Source organism: Piliocolobus tephrosceles, chromosome 2, assembly GCF_002776525.5.
Source record: "Piliocolobus tephrosceles isolate RC106 chromosome 2, ASM277652v3, whole genome shotgun sequence".
Lineage (NCBI taxonomy): Eukaryota > Metazoa > Chordata > Mammalia > Primates > Cercopithecidae > Piliocolobus > Piliocolobus tephrosceles.
The window spans coordinates 18,073,239-18,091,211 of NC_045435.1; the positions used below are offsets into that span (position 1 = coordinate 18,073,239).

The 17,973-nt window shown below is 35.1% G+C and overlaps 1 protein-coding gene across 1 annotated transcript in view; it reads right to left on the reverse strand.

Moving 5' to 3' along the window:
• CADM2 (cell adhesion molecule 2) overlaps positions 1–17,973 on the reverse strand; it is a 1,093,258-nt gene that overhangs the window by 673,212 nt on the left and 402,073 nt on the right. The window lies entirely within an intron of this gene.

The following is a 17,973-nucleotide window of genomic DNA, read 5'->3' on the forward strand; positions in this document are numbered from 1 at the left end:
AGTTGTGATGGTGCCACTGCAATGCAGCCTGGTTCCCTGGAGAGCCAGTTACTAAACATTTGCCTGTACACTACTGGACTTATGTCAGGGTCTCTAAGAAAATAATCTATGCTGAGAGCAGCTTCTTTTATGCAGATAGTCTAACTTAAAAGCGTCAGTTGTTTTTTCAGCAACTAAAGACGAGAATTAAAGCAAAGAAACTATAGACAGAGTCTTTGTGGTGCTATAGAACTCGGTTGCTAATAGAACTTGGGTGCTATAGCTAGGCGTCCATCTTTAAATTTCTGTGTCCATAAATCACAGTTACTAAGAAATGTAATCATATTGAAAAAAAGATCACAGAATATGTAATTATTTAGAAAAATATTGTTCATATTACATATATTTCAAAATAATAGCAAATCTATATAAATATTAAAATCTGAAATTTGAAATTAGTATATTCCATATATAAAACTGCATTAAAATATAGAACCAGTTAATATAAATTTTCCTTTTCAGAGAACTGCATGCAGAAAGCTATACAAGAGTTTAGTGTTTTATCTACTCTGTTATTTGTCAGTATCGGGATTTTAATAAAAGACATAGCTACATCAATTCATATTTGCTACTTGAAGATAAAATGAACACCAACTTCAGCTAAATATATGCCCTAAAAAGGGCATATAACTCAGTTCAACAGTGAGAGGATTGTGTTTCTAGGTAGCAAAAAGAAGAAAAGTAAACAATTTAGTAGAATTAACAGGATGTATAACTTTACATTGTATATACACTAACGTGTATTTGCTTATTTTTTTCTAAATTATCTATTTAAAAAATTTCCAGTAAACATCCCACGCAAAATAGAACAGTTAATTATATGAGTGATTTAGGGGGAAAAATTACTTTTCCAAACACCTACAGTAAATATAGTGTAATGGGCACGGTCTGTAGCCTGACCTGTTTTCAATCCCTTTTTGCTACTTTCAACAAAACTTTCATTTGTGTACCTTTTCCCTCAGCTACTCCAGGAGACAAATTATCTCCTAACTCCCAGAGTATTCCTTACTCAGAGAGATTGCTTTAGGAACCCAGAGTGAGCCAGGAGGCTTAGCTTGACTGTGGAACTGCTATTGTTTGTATGGTGAAGTAAAGTTAGGGACAAGTGAATAAAGATAAAACATACTGAAGGGAATTATTTTTATTCTACCTATAAGAATATTCCACATCTGAGAAATGCCTGCCTTTCATACTGGATGCAAATGGGGAAACATGTTGTCCTGGGCTTTTCTGTGTTTTCTGGCAAATATGAAGATTTCCCCATCAAGTATGTGCTCAATTCCCGCCTTTCTCATTCTCACACTTTAGTAGTAATCTTTATTATGCAAAAGATAGTATTCAAGGTGCTTTCACTTACATTGTCTCTTTTAATCACCCTTCCAACCCTGTTAAGCATTTCAGTCTCTAGTCAACAAATACAGAAACTAACCCACTACAAGGTTGAAGGACCCTGCCCACAACACACACACACACACTGCCAGTAAGAAGCACAGCCAAGGTTTGAAATTCGGTTTTTATATTCTAGCTGGAGCAAGCATTCCATGTCGACAAGGATGAACCAAGAATTTGGGTCTTCAGACAACCTTCCAGTTTAGGAACGGCCACTCAGAGGTCTCACCCTATTGCCTTAATTGTGAGTTTCTTAGCTTGCTCAGTTGCCCTGTCTAGTTGTTCTCCTCACCCAGTTCTCATTCCCCAGTTTCAGGATGGGACCTGTTCTCCTTAGTACCTTACACTTTCTTGTATTCTCTTTGCTACGGTTGGACCACGTTCCCCACAATCTCTACCTATTTATAAATGGTTTATCAACTAAGGGCGTATATCTCAAAGTAACCACCATCAAGATGACTTTTGAAATAATTAGCTACCTTGAATTATATGCAGGTATGAAATCACTCCTAGAACCTCCAGAGGCCTGTGGTCTCTGCTAACTGCAGCCTAGTGAGTACGATGGCAAGGATGCAAATAAAGTGTCATGTAGTTAGGGGAAAGCAGAGATTCCTTCAATCACAGCTTCTCACTTTGTTCTGCACGATTGTTCACATGGTACTTTGTTCTATATTTATTTGTTTTAAATATAATCATTACTGCAAATTAGAACGTCTTCATTTATTCTTAAAACATGATTATGAATGTGGCATGCAAAATGAATGTGTGTACTATGTTCAGTAGAAATTTTTCCAAATAACATCCAATTTTATGTCAAAGTGAGAAGCTTCAATTTATACAATCTTAAGGCATCTAGTTTCCAAAAAAAAGGAGAGAGAAACACTTCGCTATTTTGCAGGTGTTTTTTATGTTTCTATGTCCAAAACATAACAAACACCTCTAAAAATGGTAAAGTGTTTCTCAAAGGGTATTTTCAGTTAAAAAAAAAAAAAAATCAATGTTGCACATAATTAAAAAAGAATACATTCTCTCTCCACTGAAAGAAAAATAGGGATCACTCAAAGAAATTGCTGTTAACAATGTGAACCTGCCCAAAATCAATTCTTTCCTGTGCTATTATTTATTTGATAGATTTTACTACATCATAGCCCAACCTCATAAAACAAAGATGAACAAGTTATTTACCAAAACACATCCATGATTAAGTTTTATTTACTTGCAAAAAGCCACAGGACATGCACTTCTAAACATTAACAAATGAGCCATGTCTGGGATTCTCTCTCCTACTATCAGTTTATTTATACATTTTCCCTCCCTGCTCACTCTCCTCCCAAACAACATATATTGCTTTCTGTTTTGAAAAATTCAGCACATCATTTTTTCTTTTCTTAACTGGTTGAGAGTTGCAAAAATAAATGAATCAAAAATAAACAGTGTGTCGCCTGGGTGCGGTGGCTCACGCCTGTAATCCCAGAACTTTGGGAGGCTGAGGCGGGTGGATCACCTGAGGACAGGAGCTTTAGACCAGCCTGGACAACATGGTGAAACCCCGCCTCTACTAAATACACAAAAATTAGCAGGGGGTGCTGGAGCGCGCCTGTAGTCCCAGCTACTCAGGAGACTGAGGCAGGAGAATCACTTCAGCCTGGGATGTGGCAGTTGCAGTGAGCCAAGATCACACCACTGCACTCCAGCCTGGGCCACACAGTGAGGCTACGTCTCAAGAAAATAAATAAATAAATAAATAAATAAATAAATAAATAAATAAATAATAAAGTAAACAAAGCTTTATTGGAGGATACAGGAAAACATTTATATATTTATATGCAATTGGGTATATAATCTTTCTTTTTTTCCTGAAAGAAAAGGTCAATAAATTCCAGTGATTTGAAATTTAAAACTTTTGTTTATAAAGGTTTATCAAAGGTTGCAATATAAAAAGAAAAGCCACACACCTATGGAAAATTGTATAAATATTATATATATACACACACAAGTATATATACACACACATACTTTTTTTGACAAAATATTACACAGATAATAATAAACTTCTGACCAATAAGAAAAGGAGGGCGGGCGCCGTGGCTCACGCCTGTAAACCCAGCAGTTTGGAAGGCTGAGGCGGCGGATCACCTGAAGTCAGGACTTTTGAGACGAGCCTGGCCAACATGGTGAAACCTCGTCTCTACTAAGAATACAAAAAAACTTAGCCGGGCGTGGTGGCTGGTGCCTGTAATCCCAGCTGCTTAGGAAGCTGAGGCATGAGAATAGTTTGACCCGGGAGGTGCAGGATGCAGCAAGCCAAGACGGCACCATTGCACTCCACCGTGGGCAACGAGAACAAAACTCCATCTGAAAAAGAAAAAAAAAAAAAAGAGAGAAGGAGAAGGAGAAAAAAAAGAAAAATGTAACACCCAATGGTGAAAAATGCACACATGCATTTCAGCAGTACATTCCGTAAGATATATGTATACTCTATACATAATCAGCAAAAAATATAACAATGGGATGTCGTTTTTCTTTCTTCAGACAGGGAAAGATTTAAAAGATACTATAACAAGAACATGCAAGAATGTAAAAGTAGAATATGATATGCAACACTGGTGGAAGTGTAAACTGGTGTTATTTCCTTGAAACCAATTTGAATTTATCTTGCAAATTTGAATATTTGGAAATTATTTAATTTGGCAGTTTTACTCCTGGAAATTACTGCACATGTACAACATGATCATGAGATATTTATTAGTCTTTTCAGAGAAACACAGTCTTTAAAAGAAAAATTCCTAGAAATAACTCGATTATTCATCAAAGAAGAAATGATTAAATTGTGGTAAGTTATATTCATTAAACAAAATACTATATAGTGGTGGAAATCAATAAAGGAATGGAACTTTTTGAAAACAAAATATCAAAGGAGGAACAGTGAGTGTTGAAGAATGTATACAATATGAAATCATTTATATAAAATTTAAAATCATAAAAAGGTTAAATAGATTGTATCCATAATGGAAAGGAAATAAATGATATGAAAACATTCAAAAGACTCGTTAACCTTGGGAGGAATGAAGATTCCAATGGAGAGAAAAATGAGGCTAATTGAATGATATGGTTAATGGTCAATTATTTAACTGGATGGTGGCAAATGTTTATATATATATATATGGTTTTATGTATAAAGTGTTATATTAACTTTTTCCCACAATCTTGTATATGAAATGCTTAAAATATGACTCATATATTTCTAATTATCTGAAATGTCATATTTCTTGAAGTTGTCTAATTTTAGCACTATTAAAATAAAACTTCAGACAAATTAACAGAGTTTAATAGAGCAAGACAGACAAAAATAAGCAAGAAAAGCAATTCATGAATCAGGCAGCCTCCAGAATCACAGCAGATTCAGAGAGACTCCAGGGATGCCTCACGGTCAGAGCAAACTCATGTACAACAAAAGGAAAGTGACATACAGAAGATGGAAGTGAGATGCAGAAACAGCTGAATTGTTTACAGCTGGGAGGTTGCCTTATTTGAACACAGTTAACAGTCAGCAGTGTCTGAGTTGTGAAGTATGGCTGCTGGGATTAGCGGAGACTCAGCTGTTGTTACAGTAGTGTAGTCCTAAGTTAGGTGTTCAGCATTGTCTACCTGCTAAGTTAGATTACACTTGGTCCACAAGGACCCAAATATGGAAGTACAGAGGCTTTCTTGGGCCATATTTAGTTTGATTTAATGGCACTCATAAGTGTTGGCAGTTTTATTGATGTGGTTTTTGGATAAAATTTTTAAAGAATATGGTGGTATAATAAATTCACTATTTCTTCATTTTCTTTTAAAATTGTCAAATATTTGTTTTTGGTCTCTATTGTTTTATTACAGCTGAGTAACTAGTAGACACCAATAATGTTGTAAAATATAAGATCATTTGAACAGTTGTATTTTCCATCAAATTTTAATTTTTAGGAGTGATCTGCATAGTAGATTTGAGTATATATTGCTGTGCTCTAAGAAAATATTATGACTAATCAAAAGAAGCAAATATGGAATAATTCTCAAACAGATGCAGTTAAAATAAATAACTTATTTTGTGTAGGGAATAAGATGTTATATATGATGTATCAGGTAAATATGTGGTAATCATGAGTCAGGAAGCAGAATGATGTTAAGAAAGAAAACTGCTTTTAGACGATTAATAGGGCTTCACCCTTCACCTGGTATTGCTCTTAAAGTCTTTCTCCTGACTCCTATCCCATCTCTAACTCAGGAGTGTGCCCACTGCTTATTATCTAATATAACTCCCGGACTTCTCTTTATGCTTACTATTTACACTTCATAGAGGCCTTTTTGTAGCGTGGAGAGTTCTAGAACCATATAAGCACTTCTCTGCCAATACCTCCTTAGCCTAGAATGATCAGATTTTATTTTGAGTACAATTTACTGTTTATATTTTTTTGCTTTTGTTTTTGTTTTAGCTCATTTTATTTTTGTTTTGTAAATAAGGAATTACCACTGCAGTAAGTCTCCAAGGATGTGTACAATTATACAATAATTATTTGATAGTCACATTGCAGTGTTTCAGAGTTGATTCTTTTTTAATAATTGATCACACTTAACTTTTTAGCACCGATTGCCATGATGTTAAAGAAAAGGCTTGGTGAGTTTAAATAGCTGCATGTCAGGGGCTTTCTGCTGATTAGAGTGATGATTCCTGAGAATGGTTTTTCTGAGCCTTTCTGACATACTGGCATCTCAGTGTGTCCTGCACTCTATAGCAATGAAGATCTAGAGTACAAGACAAACACAAGGCAAAGGTAGGGACATCCTTACAACATCAAGCCCTTGAATGCTGACGATTCATCCCACAGCCTGCAGCCCTGCTCAGGCTGGTGAAAGTTACTGTGACAGCTGAAACTGAGGAGCTCAGTACTTTTAGGAGGTGGATAGAGTATAAACTCTAAAAATATACTTTATTATTATAATCATATCTTGCTGCAAGAAAACTTGTGGCAAAATGCTATGTGACTTTTAATTAAAAAAGGAATGGCTACATATTAGAACGTTTTACTACAGTCTTAAAAATAAATTGCCAACAAAATCTTTACATATATATATATAGAAAAATACATAATTCAAAGTTACTGGCTTGTTCCTTCTACCATCCGTATCAACTCTCAAGGAATCAGAAGTCAAAATTCCACAGATTCAGAACAAAATGAAGTTTGTTTTTCATCAATTACATGTAATGCCTAACTAGCAGAAAACATAAGAATAAAGTTGATAATTATTCACAATATTGTTATTTTTATTCCAAAACCTGCAGAATCTGTTACTACAGAAATCAGCTCCAATCAGCCACATTTGTCTTTGCATGCTTTATATCACTTCTCTATATGTGAAATACACGCACACATACACATGCACACATATCCTATGTTCATATATAGAATAAAATACATGGGTGTAGGTGGTTATTAATAAATACTAGCTCTGTTAATTTAATGATTTCATAACTACACTTTCTAACTTTGTGTTTATTTTCTAAAATATCATTTGTAGTTGGAAGCTCATATTCTTCCCTTCTACTTTTAAGATTATATTAATACATTAAACAAAAATTTACTGTGCTGTTACTGTGTGAAATTTATCTGTGCTATTTTAACTTCCTTTAATTAATTAGAATGAAATCTATAGTATACTGTTTTATAGTTCCTTATGATTTTACTCTGATCTTAGTAATTGTATCCTAGAAAAAGTAATTGATTATCTGAATCAAAAGAAAATAGGAAATGGAGGATATTTAGAATTGAGGAAACCAATTATTCACAAACATCTATACTCAATTTGATATTAAAATATGAACATATTAAGGTGTCACAATTCTAAATCATTGGTACTGGATCAGTTGGCTCTTTTCCTTTGCATCCTGTTTTTTTTGTGGGTTTCAGGAAATATTTTATGCTCTTAACTTGAATACTGCTGATAGGTGTAATTAACATTTAATAATCTATATTAATATTTATGCAATAACCAAGATGACTTACGTAGTATGGGGAAGGAATTTCAACTCTACTCTTTGAAAAGGTATCAAACTCTTTGCCTGTCACCCGACATGTTTTTCAGAAATACTCATTTGGACTTTGTCAAACTCATTGAAAAACAGAAATGTTTGCTAAAGCTTTCTCGCATAGAATGTGCATTTTTCAAAAGATGTCAGAGAATAAGGTGGGTCAGAGGAAATAATGAAAGCTGAATGTGGCATCAACTCCAGTTATAGAATAAAAGCCACTGTTTTAGTCTTTATAGTGCAACAGTTGCCAGTCATACAAAATGAATTTAATGGAGCACCAAAAATGTAACAACTTGAATAAAATGTATTTTTGTTGATGAAAAAAGGAAACAATCTTGTGGGTCACAGTTTCTTGAACCTGTGAATTCAGATCCCTTTGAAGGGTATAATATTGATTTGTGGAGTGTCTTGTTATTACTAAAGGCTATTCTCTTTACTGGGATGCTTTTCCCTTGCAAAAAGAAATTAGATTATACAGCTGATATCATTAAATCAAGAGGAAAATTGTATTAAAATGCAATGTTTTCAGAGTTGAACATGAAAGTCAAAGAGTTTGCCTCCCTCATGTAAATTTTGAAAACCTAAAAACCAGTCTCAGAATAAACTCAGATCAGTTTCTAAAGGGAAATGAAACACCTGACCTTTACTTTCAAAGTTCTTTTTCTTTAGTTACTTAGAAAACCATAAAACATTTATTTTTACCTTAATCTAAACTCTACAGTTTAAAACAAATAGCATTACACTTACAGAATTGCGTTACTTTAAAAAGAAGTTTTGGATGCATCCAAAACTATTGAAGATGACGAATTTCACTATAATTTTTAGCTGTCATGTTTTCTACTTAGAAACAGTTAAGCAATCGTTGTGAAATTATGATCAACATAAATGAATTTACAATGTTAACATTTTTGTTGCATTCCGATATTCGATCTACCTCATATTATTACTAGAAGTTACTAACCCATGGTGCTTGATTTAGCTAATCTAAACTTTAGCTGTTCATCTTTGTTGCATCTTATTATCTTCACTAGTAATAGCTCTAAAATACCATCTTATGATACATTTTATATATTACATTGATGGTCGCTTCTAATAAATATTAGTCAATACTATTTATTTCTTGAAAATGACTGAATTTATTGAGTTTTTTGTCACTTAATTTTTATAATTTATTTTATTTTACTTTATTTCAATAGTTTTGTGGGGAACAGGTAGTGTTTGGTTTCATAGATAAGTTTTTTAATGGTGATTGCTGAGATGTTGGTGGATCTGTCACCCAAGCAGTGTACACTCTATCAAATATGTAGTCTTTTATCCCTCACCCCGCTCCCACCCTTCCCCTAAGTCCCCAGAGTTCATTGTCTTTTAGAACAGAAGGAAAGCAAAAAGAGAACGTCCCTCTCGTACCCAATTTTCTTCATTTTCATTGAGAAATCTGAATATTCATCCAAGGATATACATAAAGAATACCTACTACTTTGTAGCAGGCATCATTCTAAGTACTAAGATTCAGCAGTGAACAAGGTAAATAGATTTGGTTTGTCCTCATGCAGCTTACTGTTTCTCACACACCAAAGAAACTAAATACATAAATGACACAACGTACTACGCAGAGTGCGGAAATAGTTATCAGTAGGAGCAGCAGGCTTTAGAAAAGACAAAGGTGGAAGACCTCTCTGAAGAAGAAGACACTGAGGTGGAAAGAGAGCCTCCTGCAGGAACAAAGTAAAGATATTGAGATGCCAAGCATTTTGCGCCTCAGAGGAAGATAAATATACGAGTGGCTTAAGCACAGAACAGAGTGATGAGGGCTACGGTACAGAGACCTGGTCCCAGTACGAACTTACACGTCGTATTAAAGAGCATAGAGCTTGTTTTGAGGGCAAAAGAAAACTATTCAAATTTTTAGGACTATTGGTGTGAATGAAGATTTATCCAATTTAAATTTTAAAGTATTGTACATGGTGGTTCACAATGATAGAAAATATTTCTAATATAATTTCATGAAAAACTAGCTGCAAAAAATGATTCCTGAAAAATTTAGGAAATATTACCATACTATCCTTTTAGACAATCACAATATACATTACTCTCTTACCTACAAAGCTATTATGTACTGCCAAAAACTGTTTAAACTTTCACTCAAATTATCAAATAAATCTGACATTGAATTTTGATTTTCTGATGGTAATTGACATCACTCCCTGGGTCCACAGTTTGGAAATTTTTTTGTGTGTGGAAAAAACTGACTAGTGTCATTCAAGTGTGCTACCTCATTGTAATTGTCTTGATTTATTTCAAAACTCCTGTAGCTACTAAACTTTAACTTTTAAAAATGTGTTTTCATTATAAAAATGTGTCCTACCTTCGTTAGTCAGTATACACCTAAAAAGATCACATCATGATGCAATAAACTGTTTTTAAAGCAGACATGAGATAATTTCTTCATAAGCTTATTATATTTCATGTTTTCATTGGGCAACTTTGACATTAAGTATGGATAAAGTAATGGTTTTCCTAAGGATGTCCAGTATTAGAATGTTAGAATGATTTTAATTAGACTCCATCAGCAGGATAGGTTTACCTGTGAGCTTGTCCATGTGAAGTGCATATAAATCCTGGAGCATCACCTATGAATTTAAATCAGAAAGCTCATCAACTTCTGTTGGCAAGGTGAAAGATAAAAGCCACGGAAGGTCCTTCCCAGCCTCTGTCACTAATGATAAACAGCATTAACTGCTTCTGTAGACACTAATGCTGCTATCTTGGGAACACAGGCAGCTACCATGAGAACTTTACAGCTTCACTAATCGTACTTTTGTTTGTCACAAAACACAAAATAAAATCTCAACAAAGAAGCAATAAATATTAGCATTTATGAACAAAAGAAGGTCGCATAAATATGTATATTTCTAAATAGGCAATGCATTCTTCATTAACCAACTATCGTGTTCATTAGTAGAAGCTCTTATTACAAGGAAAGGAAAGAAACAGAAAAGAAGAACAAATTTAATGCAAGCTAGGTCAGATTCTGTTATGTAGGAAGCATTTTCCATGTAAAGATCTGATGAATTCAATAAATGTTTTAATGCCATGAAATACTTATTTGCTTAAAGAAATTTTCAGTATAAATTAATATTTTGATCCATGATATTTAAAAAACAAACTTTGGTTTTAGTTCATTGAAAACCAGTATCTTTCTGGCATTGTATTAATATGTGAAATGCAAATATTCCCTTAAGAGCCCTTTTTTTTTTATTTTAAAAGCAAAATTATTCAATTGAATAAACTTTAAAATGTTGCTTATGAAGTCCAAACAGCATGAGTTGTAATTTTGATATTTAAAATGGAATAGCCAAATAATGATCGTCTTTAAAAACATTATCAGGATGTCACATTAGTGAATTAAGAAAACACCAGCAAGTTCCAAATAAATAGTAAACCGTCATGTGTATACTTTCATCAAATACACATGCTTATACTATTTTTGTAATATTCAGTTTGTTTTTCATCCATTAAAGCATTACTACTAAATTTTTAGTTGCGTGAATACTTTCTATTAGGTTCAATGGCTTCGTTTTATTTTAAGAGTTTTTCTTTTTTATATTACATTCCTAACATGGTGTACTCTAATTTTTCCTCCTTTGCTACAATTCCAATGAGATTAATAAAATGATGTTTCAAGTAGTTTAAATTAATCAACCTATTAGTTAACTCTGCAGCTAATTATACAAAAACCTTCTCTCACTGTCCCTGCTGTGAGGTTGTATTAAAAATTTGCACTATTACCTCAGTTACTAAATCCCATTCGGATATAGTTAGTAATGTTATGTTAAAACTCAAGTGCAGTTAGGTAACATGCGTATACTTTAGAGACATGTATGACAAAACAGAGTTTGCCTTTTAAGAGTACACCTAAAACACAAAACAATTTACTTTAGAGGACCTAGAGTCCAAGGAGCTTGGGCATTCTTTGACAATGATTAGTTTCATTATCTGTTAAATGGATAATAATAGTACCTATTTCATGTTTTTGCTTTAAAGATTAAATTACATAATGCATATTAAATGCTTAGCATAAAAATGATCATAATATGTATCCAGTAACTATTAGTTATTAGATTTACTTAGGTACCCTTAAATGTGGATATTAAAACGTAAACGATAACAGGGGATTAATCACAAATACATTTATTCGCTAGTGCAAATATAATATACTGTACAAATGACACACAATTGCCTGAACAAAATGGTATTGAAGAGTTTGTAGTGGGAAGGGGCTAATAATTATTTGGAGAAATAATTGGGAACCAAGTCATGAAAATCTTCATATAAATCAATGGAAGAGAACACTGTGTACATTAATTTTAATACGCAAGAAATCAATTGAACTGGCCTCTGATTCAAAATGTGTTCTTTTGTTCATGTTGGCATTTTCAAATTTTGTTTTCTGTTCTTTCAGTTCCTTCTTGGAAGCTGGGAAGATAATGAATTTGTCTTTATTGGGAAGGAAGACAAACTGAGTAGGAACAGCTTCTAAGCAATATTTTGCACATACTTATAATAATTTCCAAGTGAAATTGCTGCATCAAAATTTCAAGGTTATTTTGATTATTTATTTATAAGTTGATCTCCAGAAGCATTGATACACTAAGGGTTTCCCTGGGACCTCAGGCTACAGCCAATTATCAACACCTCTACAATTCTTGTCTTTGTTGAGCCTCCTTGTTGAGAGATTGGAAGAAAAAGTGAAGCTGTGCAGTGGAAAGAAATTTAATTGGAATCAAATAGATTTGGCTTCAAAGCCTAACTGTATGATCATATAGTGGTATCAATTTGGCACAGTATTTCACTTCTCGAACTTGAATTTTCTCTCCTTGAAAATGTGGATAATATACCTATTGTTATCATGCAGATACCCAAATCTCCTATATAAAGCATAAAGCATAGTTATGTAGTGTGTAGGAAAAAATGTCTTAAATCACATATTTAGCAATCTGTAATTGACACACAGTAATCTCCTATAATAAATTTTGTTGAATAAATAAGTGATTGAACAGTGTGTGTGTGTGGGGGGGGGGGGTTCTTTTTTTTTTCTTTTTTTCTTGAGCAAGCATCAAAAGTCTAGAAAGTAATGAAGTAGAAATAGGTATTTAGTACTGATACGGTTTGACTGTGTCCCCACCCAAATCTCATCTTGAACTGCAGTTCCTCAAATTCCCGTATGTCATGGGAGGAACCTGGTAGGGGATAATTGAATCATTTGAGTGGGGTTTTCCCCTGCTGTTCTGCTGATAGTAAGTTTCACAAGATCTGATGGGTTTATAGAGGGTAGTTTCTCTGCACATGCTCTTTTGCCTCCTGCCACGTACAATTGAGTTTTCTCCTCCCTCCCCTTCCACCATGAGTGTGCAGCCTCCCCAGCAATGTGAAACTGTGAGTCCATTAAACCTCTTTTTCTTTATAGATTACCCAGTGTGAGGTATTTATTCATAGGAGTATAAAAATGAACTAATACAGTAAATTGCTACTGGTAGATGGGGTACTGTCATTATAATACCCGAAAATATGGAAGCAACTTTGGAACTGAGTACCAGACAGGTTGGAGGGCTCAGAAGAAAACAGTAAGACAAGGGAAAGTTTGGAGCATCTTACAGACTTGTTGAATGTTTTGAGGCTGAGGTGATCTCAGATAGAGATGAGAAACTTATTGGGCACTGCAGGAAAGTTGACTCTTGCTATGCTTTGGCAAAGAGATTGGCAGCATTTTGCCCCAGCCCTGGAGACCTGTGGAACTTTGAATTTGAGAGAGATGATTTAGGGTATCTGGCAGAAGAAACTCCTAAGCAGTAAAGCATTCAAGATGTGACTTGGGTGTTCCTAAAAGCATTCACATTTTATCACTTATAAAGATATGGTTTGGTATTGGAACTTATGTTTAAAAGGGAAGCAGAGCATAAAACTTTGGAAAATTTTCAGCCTGATGATGCAATAGGAAAAAAAAAGTATTTTCTGAGCAGAAATCAAGTTTGCTACAGAAATTTGAATAAGTAATGAGAAGCCAAATGTTAATCACCAAGATAATGGGGAAAATGTCTACAAGGCATGACAGAGGTCTTCACAGCAGCCCCTCCCATCCCAACTCAGGAGGCTTAGGAGGCCTAGGAGGAAAATATAAATGATTTCATGGGCCAGGCCCAGGGCATTGCTGCTTTGTGCAGTCTGGGGACTTGGTTCACTGTGTCCCTGCTGTGGCTGAAAGGGGCCAACATACAGCTCAGGCTGTTGCTTCAGAGGGTGCAGGCCCTAAGCCTCAGCAGCTTACATGTGGTGTTGGGCCTGCAGGTGCACAGAAGTCAATAATTGAGTTTGGGAAATTCCACCTACATTTCAGAGGATGTATGGAAATGCCTAGATGTCCAGGCAGAAGTGTGCTGCAAGGGTGGAGCCCTCATGAAGAACCTCTGCTAGGGCATTTTGGAAGGAAAATGTGGGGTCAGAGACCCCACACAGACTCTCCACTGGCTCACTGCCTAGTGGAGCTGTGAGAAGAGGGCCGCCCCAGAATGGTAGATCCACCCAAAGCTTGCACTGTGTGCCTGGAAAAGCTGCAGACACTCAACATCAGTCTGTGAAAGCAGACAGGAAGGGAGCTATACCCTGCAAAGTCATAGGGTCAGAACTGCCTAAGACCATGGGAACCCACCCCTTGCATCAATGTGACTTGGATGTGTGACATGGAATCAAAGGGGATCATTTTAGAGCTTTAAGATTTGCCTGGCCCACTATATTTCTGATTCCCTTGGTGCCTGTAGCCTATTCATTTTGGCCAACTTACCCCCTTTGGAATAGGTGTATTTACCAATATCTGTACCCCCATTGTATCTAGAAAGTAATTAACCTGCTTTTGATTTTACAGGCTCATCAGTTGCCTTGTAACAGAGGATACTTTGGGCTGTGCACTTTTGAGTTAATGCTGAAATGAATTGAGACTTTGGGGTACTTTTGGGAAGCCATGATTGGTTTTGAAATGTGAAGACATGGGATTTGGGAAGGGCCAAATCCAGAATGATATGGTTTGGCTGTGTCTCCATGCAAATCTCATCTTGAATTGCAGCTCTCATAATTCCCATGTGTCCATGGGAGGGACCTGGTGTGAGGTAATCAAATCATCGGGGTAGGTTTCTCCCATGCTGTTCTAGTGATAGTAAATAAGTCTCATGAGATCTCATAGTTTTATGAAGGGCAGTTTCCCTGCACACGCAGTCTTGCCTTCTGCCATGTAAGACATGCCTTTGCTCCTCCTTCACCTTCTGCCATGATTTTGAGGTCTCCCCAGTTGTACAAAACTGTGAGTCCATTAAATCTCTTTTCTTTATAAATTACCCAGTCTTGGGTATTTTTTCATAGCTATATGAAAAGAGACTAATACAAGCACTATACTGAATTTCTAGTATTAGCATCCCAAATATCTGAACATCATAAATGTGGGTCAGGGGGTGTAATACAGTCTAAATTAATTGTCCTCTATCCAGTTAAAATTGTTTCTAGATGATCTTGCAAATTGGGTGTGGATAACTGTAAAGAATATATAAATAAAATTCATACATTTTGATCATATAGATATATGTATATCTATATGATCATTATATATATTTTATATATATATATATATAAAATTTCACCTAGACATCTTTGCTTTTGACTTTCCTTTTGGACAAACATATATTCTCTTTTAACCCTTCTGATTTTGCCATTTTTTAATTAAAAACATATCTTTCCATTCATGAGGTGTATATTGTCAAAATATATTTGGGTTCATTTAAAATCAAATTTTTCTTAAATATTTTGGAGGTATTCTGTTGTGATTTTCTTTTAGGACTACTGTATGGCATCAATTTTTCTTCAGCAAAGGGACACCTGCGCAGTTTGTCGAACACTGACGGAATAAAGTCAGCAGATTATCTAGGCACTTTTCTATGCCTCTTTAAAATAATACCATTTAATACCTCCACAGATTGGAGGAAACAGAGACAACATAAAACTTAGTTGAACAAACATGTTTACACTTTCACAAGATCTACCAAGTCTAAGTTTTTACATATACAGTTCTCCTTCACAGTATACAGGAGGGATGGGTTCCAGGACTCCACATCTCATACCAAAATCAGACTCAGATTCTGCCATCAGCCCTCTGGAACCCAAGTATAAAAAAAGTTAGCCTTCCATATATGCAGATTTGGCATCCTGTGAATACTGTATTTTAGATCCACGTTTGGTTAAAAAAATCCACTTGTAAGTGAATATATATGTATACACACACACACTATATATATCCCCCCCTCCACACACACACAGTGATGTGTGGCTTTATATTATCATGAAGATAGCTTCTGAAAATTGCATCCTTAAGCATCTTTTTCCTTGTTCTTGTGTAAGGACCATAGAGTGTACTTACCTAAGCCCAGATGGTATAGCTTACTACACAAATAGGCCATATGGTGTAACCTGTTACTCTTAGGGTACAAACAAGTACCGAATGTTATGGCACTGACTACTGTAGGTAGTTGTAACACAATGGTAAGTATTTGTGTATCTACACATATGTAAACATAGAAGAGGTACAGTGAAAATATAGTACAATGGATTAACAATTGTACCTCTGTAGAGTACTGACTTGCCACAAATAGTGTTTGCAGGACTGGAAGCTTCTCTGGGTGTGTCAGTGACTGAATAGTGAGTGACTGTGAAGACCTTCAATATTATTGTATACTACTGTAGACTTTAGAAACAGTGTAAACTCAGGTTACACTAAATATATATAAAAGTTTTTCTATCTTTAATAATAAATTAATCTTAACTTATTGTGACTTTTTTACTTTATAAACTTCTTATATTTTTAGAATTTTTTGACTTTTTTCTACCATTTTGCTTATAACACAAATACGTTATACATCTGCACAAAATACAAAACGTTAAAAAACATTCTTATTCTGTAAGCTTATTTCTATTGATAATTTTTGTTTTGTTTTGTTTTTACTTTTTAAATTCTTTTGTTAAAAACAAAGACACAAACACACACACTTGCCCAGTTCTCTGCAGGGTCGGCATCATCAGCATCACTTTTTTCTAACTCTACATTTTGTCCCAGTGGAAAGTCTTCATGGGCTGTAACATACATGGAGCTGTTATCTTCTATGATAACAACTTTTTCTTTTGAAATACCTCCTGAAGGCCCTGCCTGAGGTTGTTTTACAGTATTTAATGTTGTAAGTAGAAGAAATACATTCAAAAATAATGATTAGAAGCATAGTACAATAAATACATAACCAGTAACATAGTTGTTTGTTATCATCACCAAGTCCTACGTACTGTACATAATTTTATATGCCATACTTTATATAACTGGAAACACAGTAGGTTTGTTTTCATTGGCATCAACACAAACATGTGAGTAATGCATTGTGCTATTACTTTATGACATGTATGACATCACTAGGCAACAGGAATTTTTTAGCTCCATTATAATCTATTTTATTTTATTTTATTATTTTATTTCATTTTATTTTATTTAAGACAGAGTCTCACGCTGTCACCCAGGTTGGAGTGCAGTGGTGCGATCTTGGCTTAATGCCACCTCCCCCTCCCGAGGTCAAGCAATTCTCCGGTCTCAGCCTTCGGAGTAGCTGGGATTACAGGCGCCCACCTCCACACCCAGCTATTTTTTTTTAAAAAAATATTATTATTATTATTTTGAAACGGAGTTTCGTTCCTGTGTCCCAGGCCGGATTACAATGGCACTATCTCAGCTGACTCCAACCTCCCCCTCCCGGGTTCAAGCGATTCTCCTGCCTCAGCCTCCTGAGAAGCTGGGATTACAGGCACTTGCCACCACGCCCAGCTAATTTTTGTATTTTTAGTAGACACGGGGTTTCTCCAGGTTGGTCAGGCTGGTCTCAAACTCTGATCTCAGGTGATTCCACCCACCTCGGACTCCCAAAGTGCTGGGATTACAGGCGTGAGCCACCAAGCCCAGCCTAAATTTTGTATTTTCAGTAGAGACAGGGTTTAGCCATGTTGGCCAAGCTGGTTTCAAACTCCTGACCTCAAGAGATCCGCCCAACTCGGTCTGCCAAACTGTTGGGATTACAGGCGTGAACCACTGTACCCTGCCTCATTATAATCTTATGGGACCACCATCATATATGTAGCCATGATTTGTCATTGCCTGAAATGTTATGTGATGCATGATTGCGTGTGCAAAAATACTGTTTTAATAAAAGTACATGAGCATCTTGGTACAATTCGCCACCAAATCTTTGAAAATCTTACTCTTATTCATTATATTCAGAATTTCACTGCAATATGTTACTGTTTAATTGGAAATAAGATTTTAAAGAAATTCTTACTTCCTTCAATAATATGTTTAACCTTAACAAGAACTAATTACCAGTAAATGTTTTAGAAGGAAGACGTAA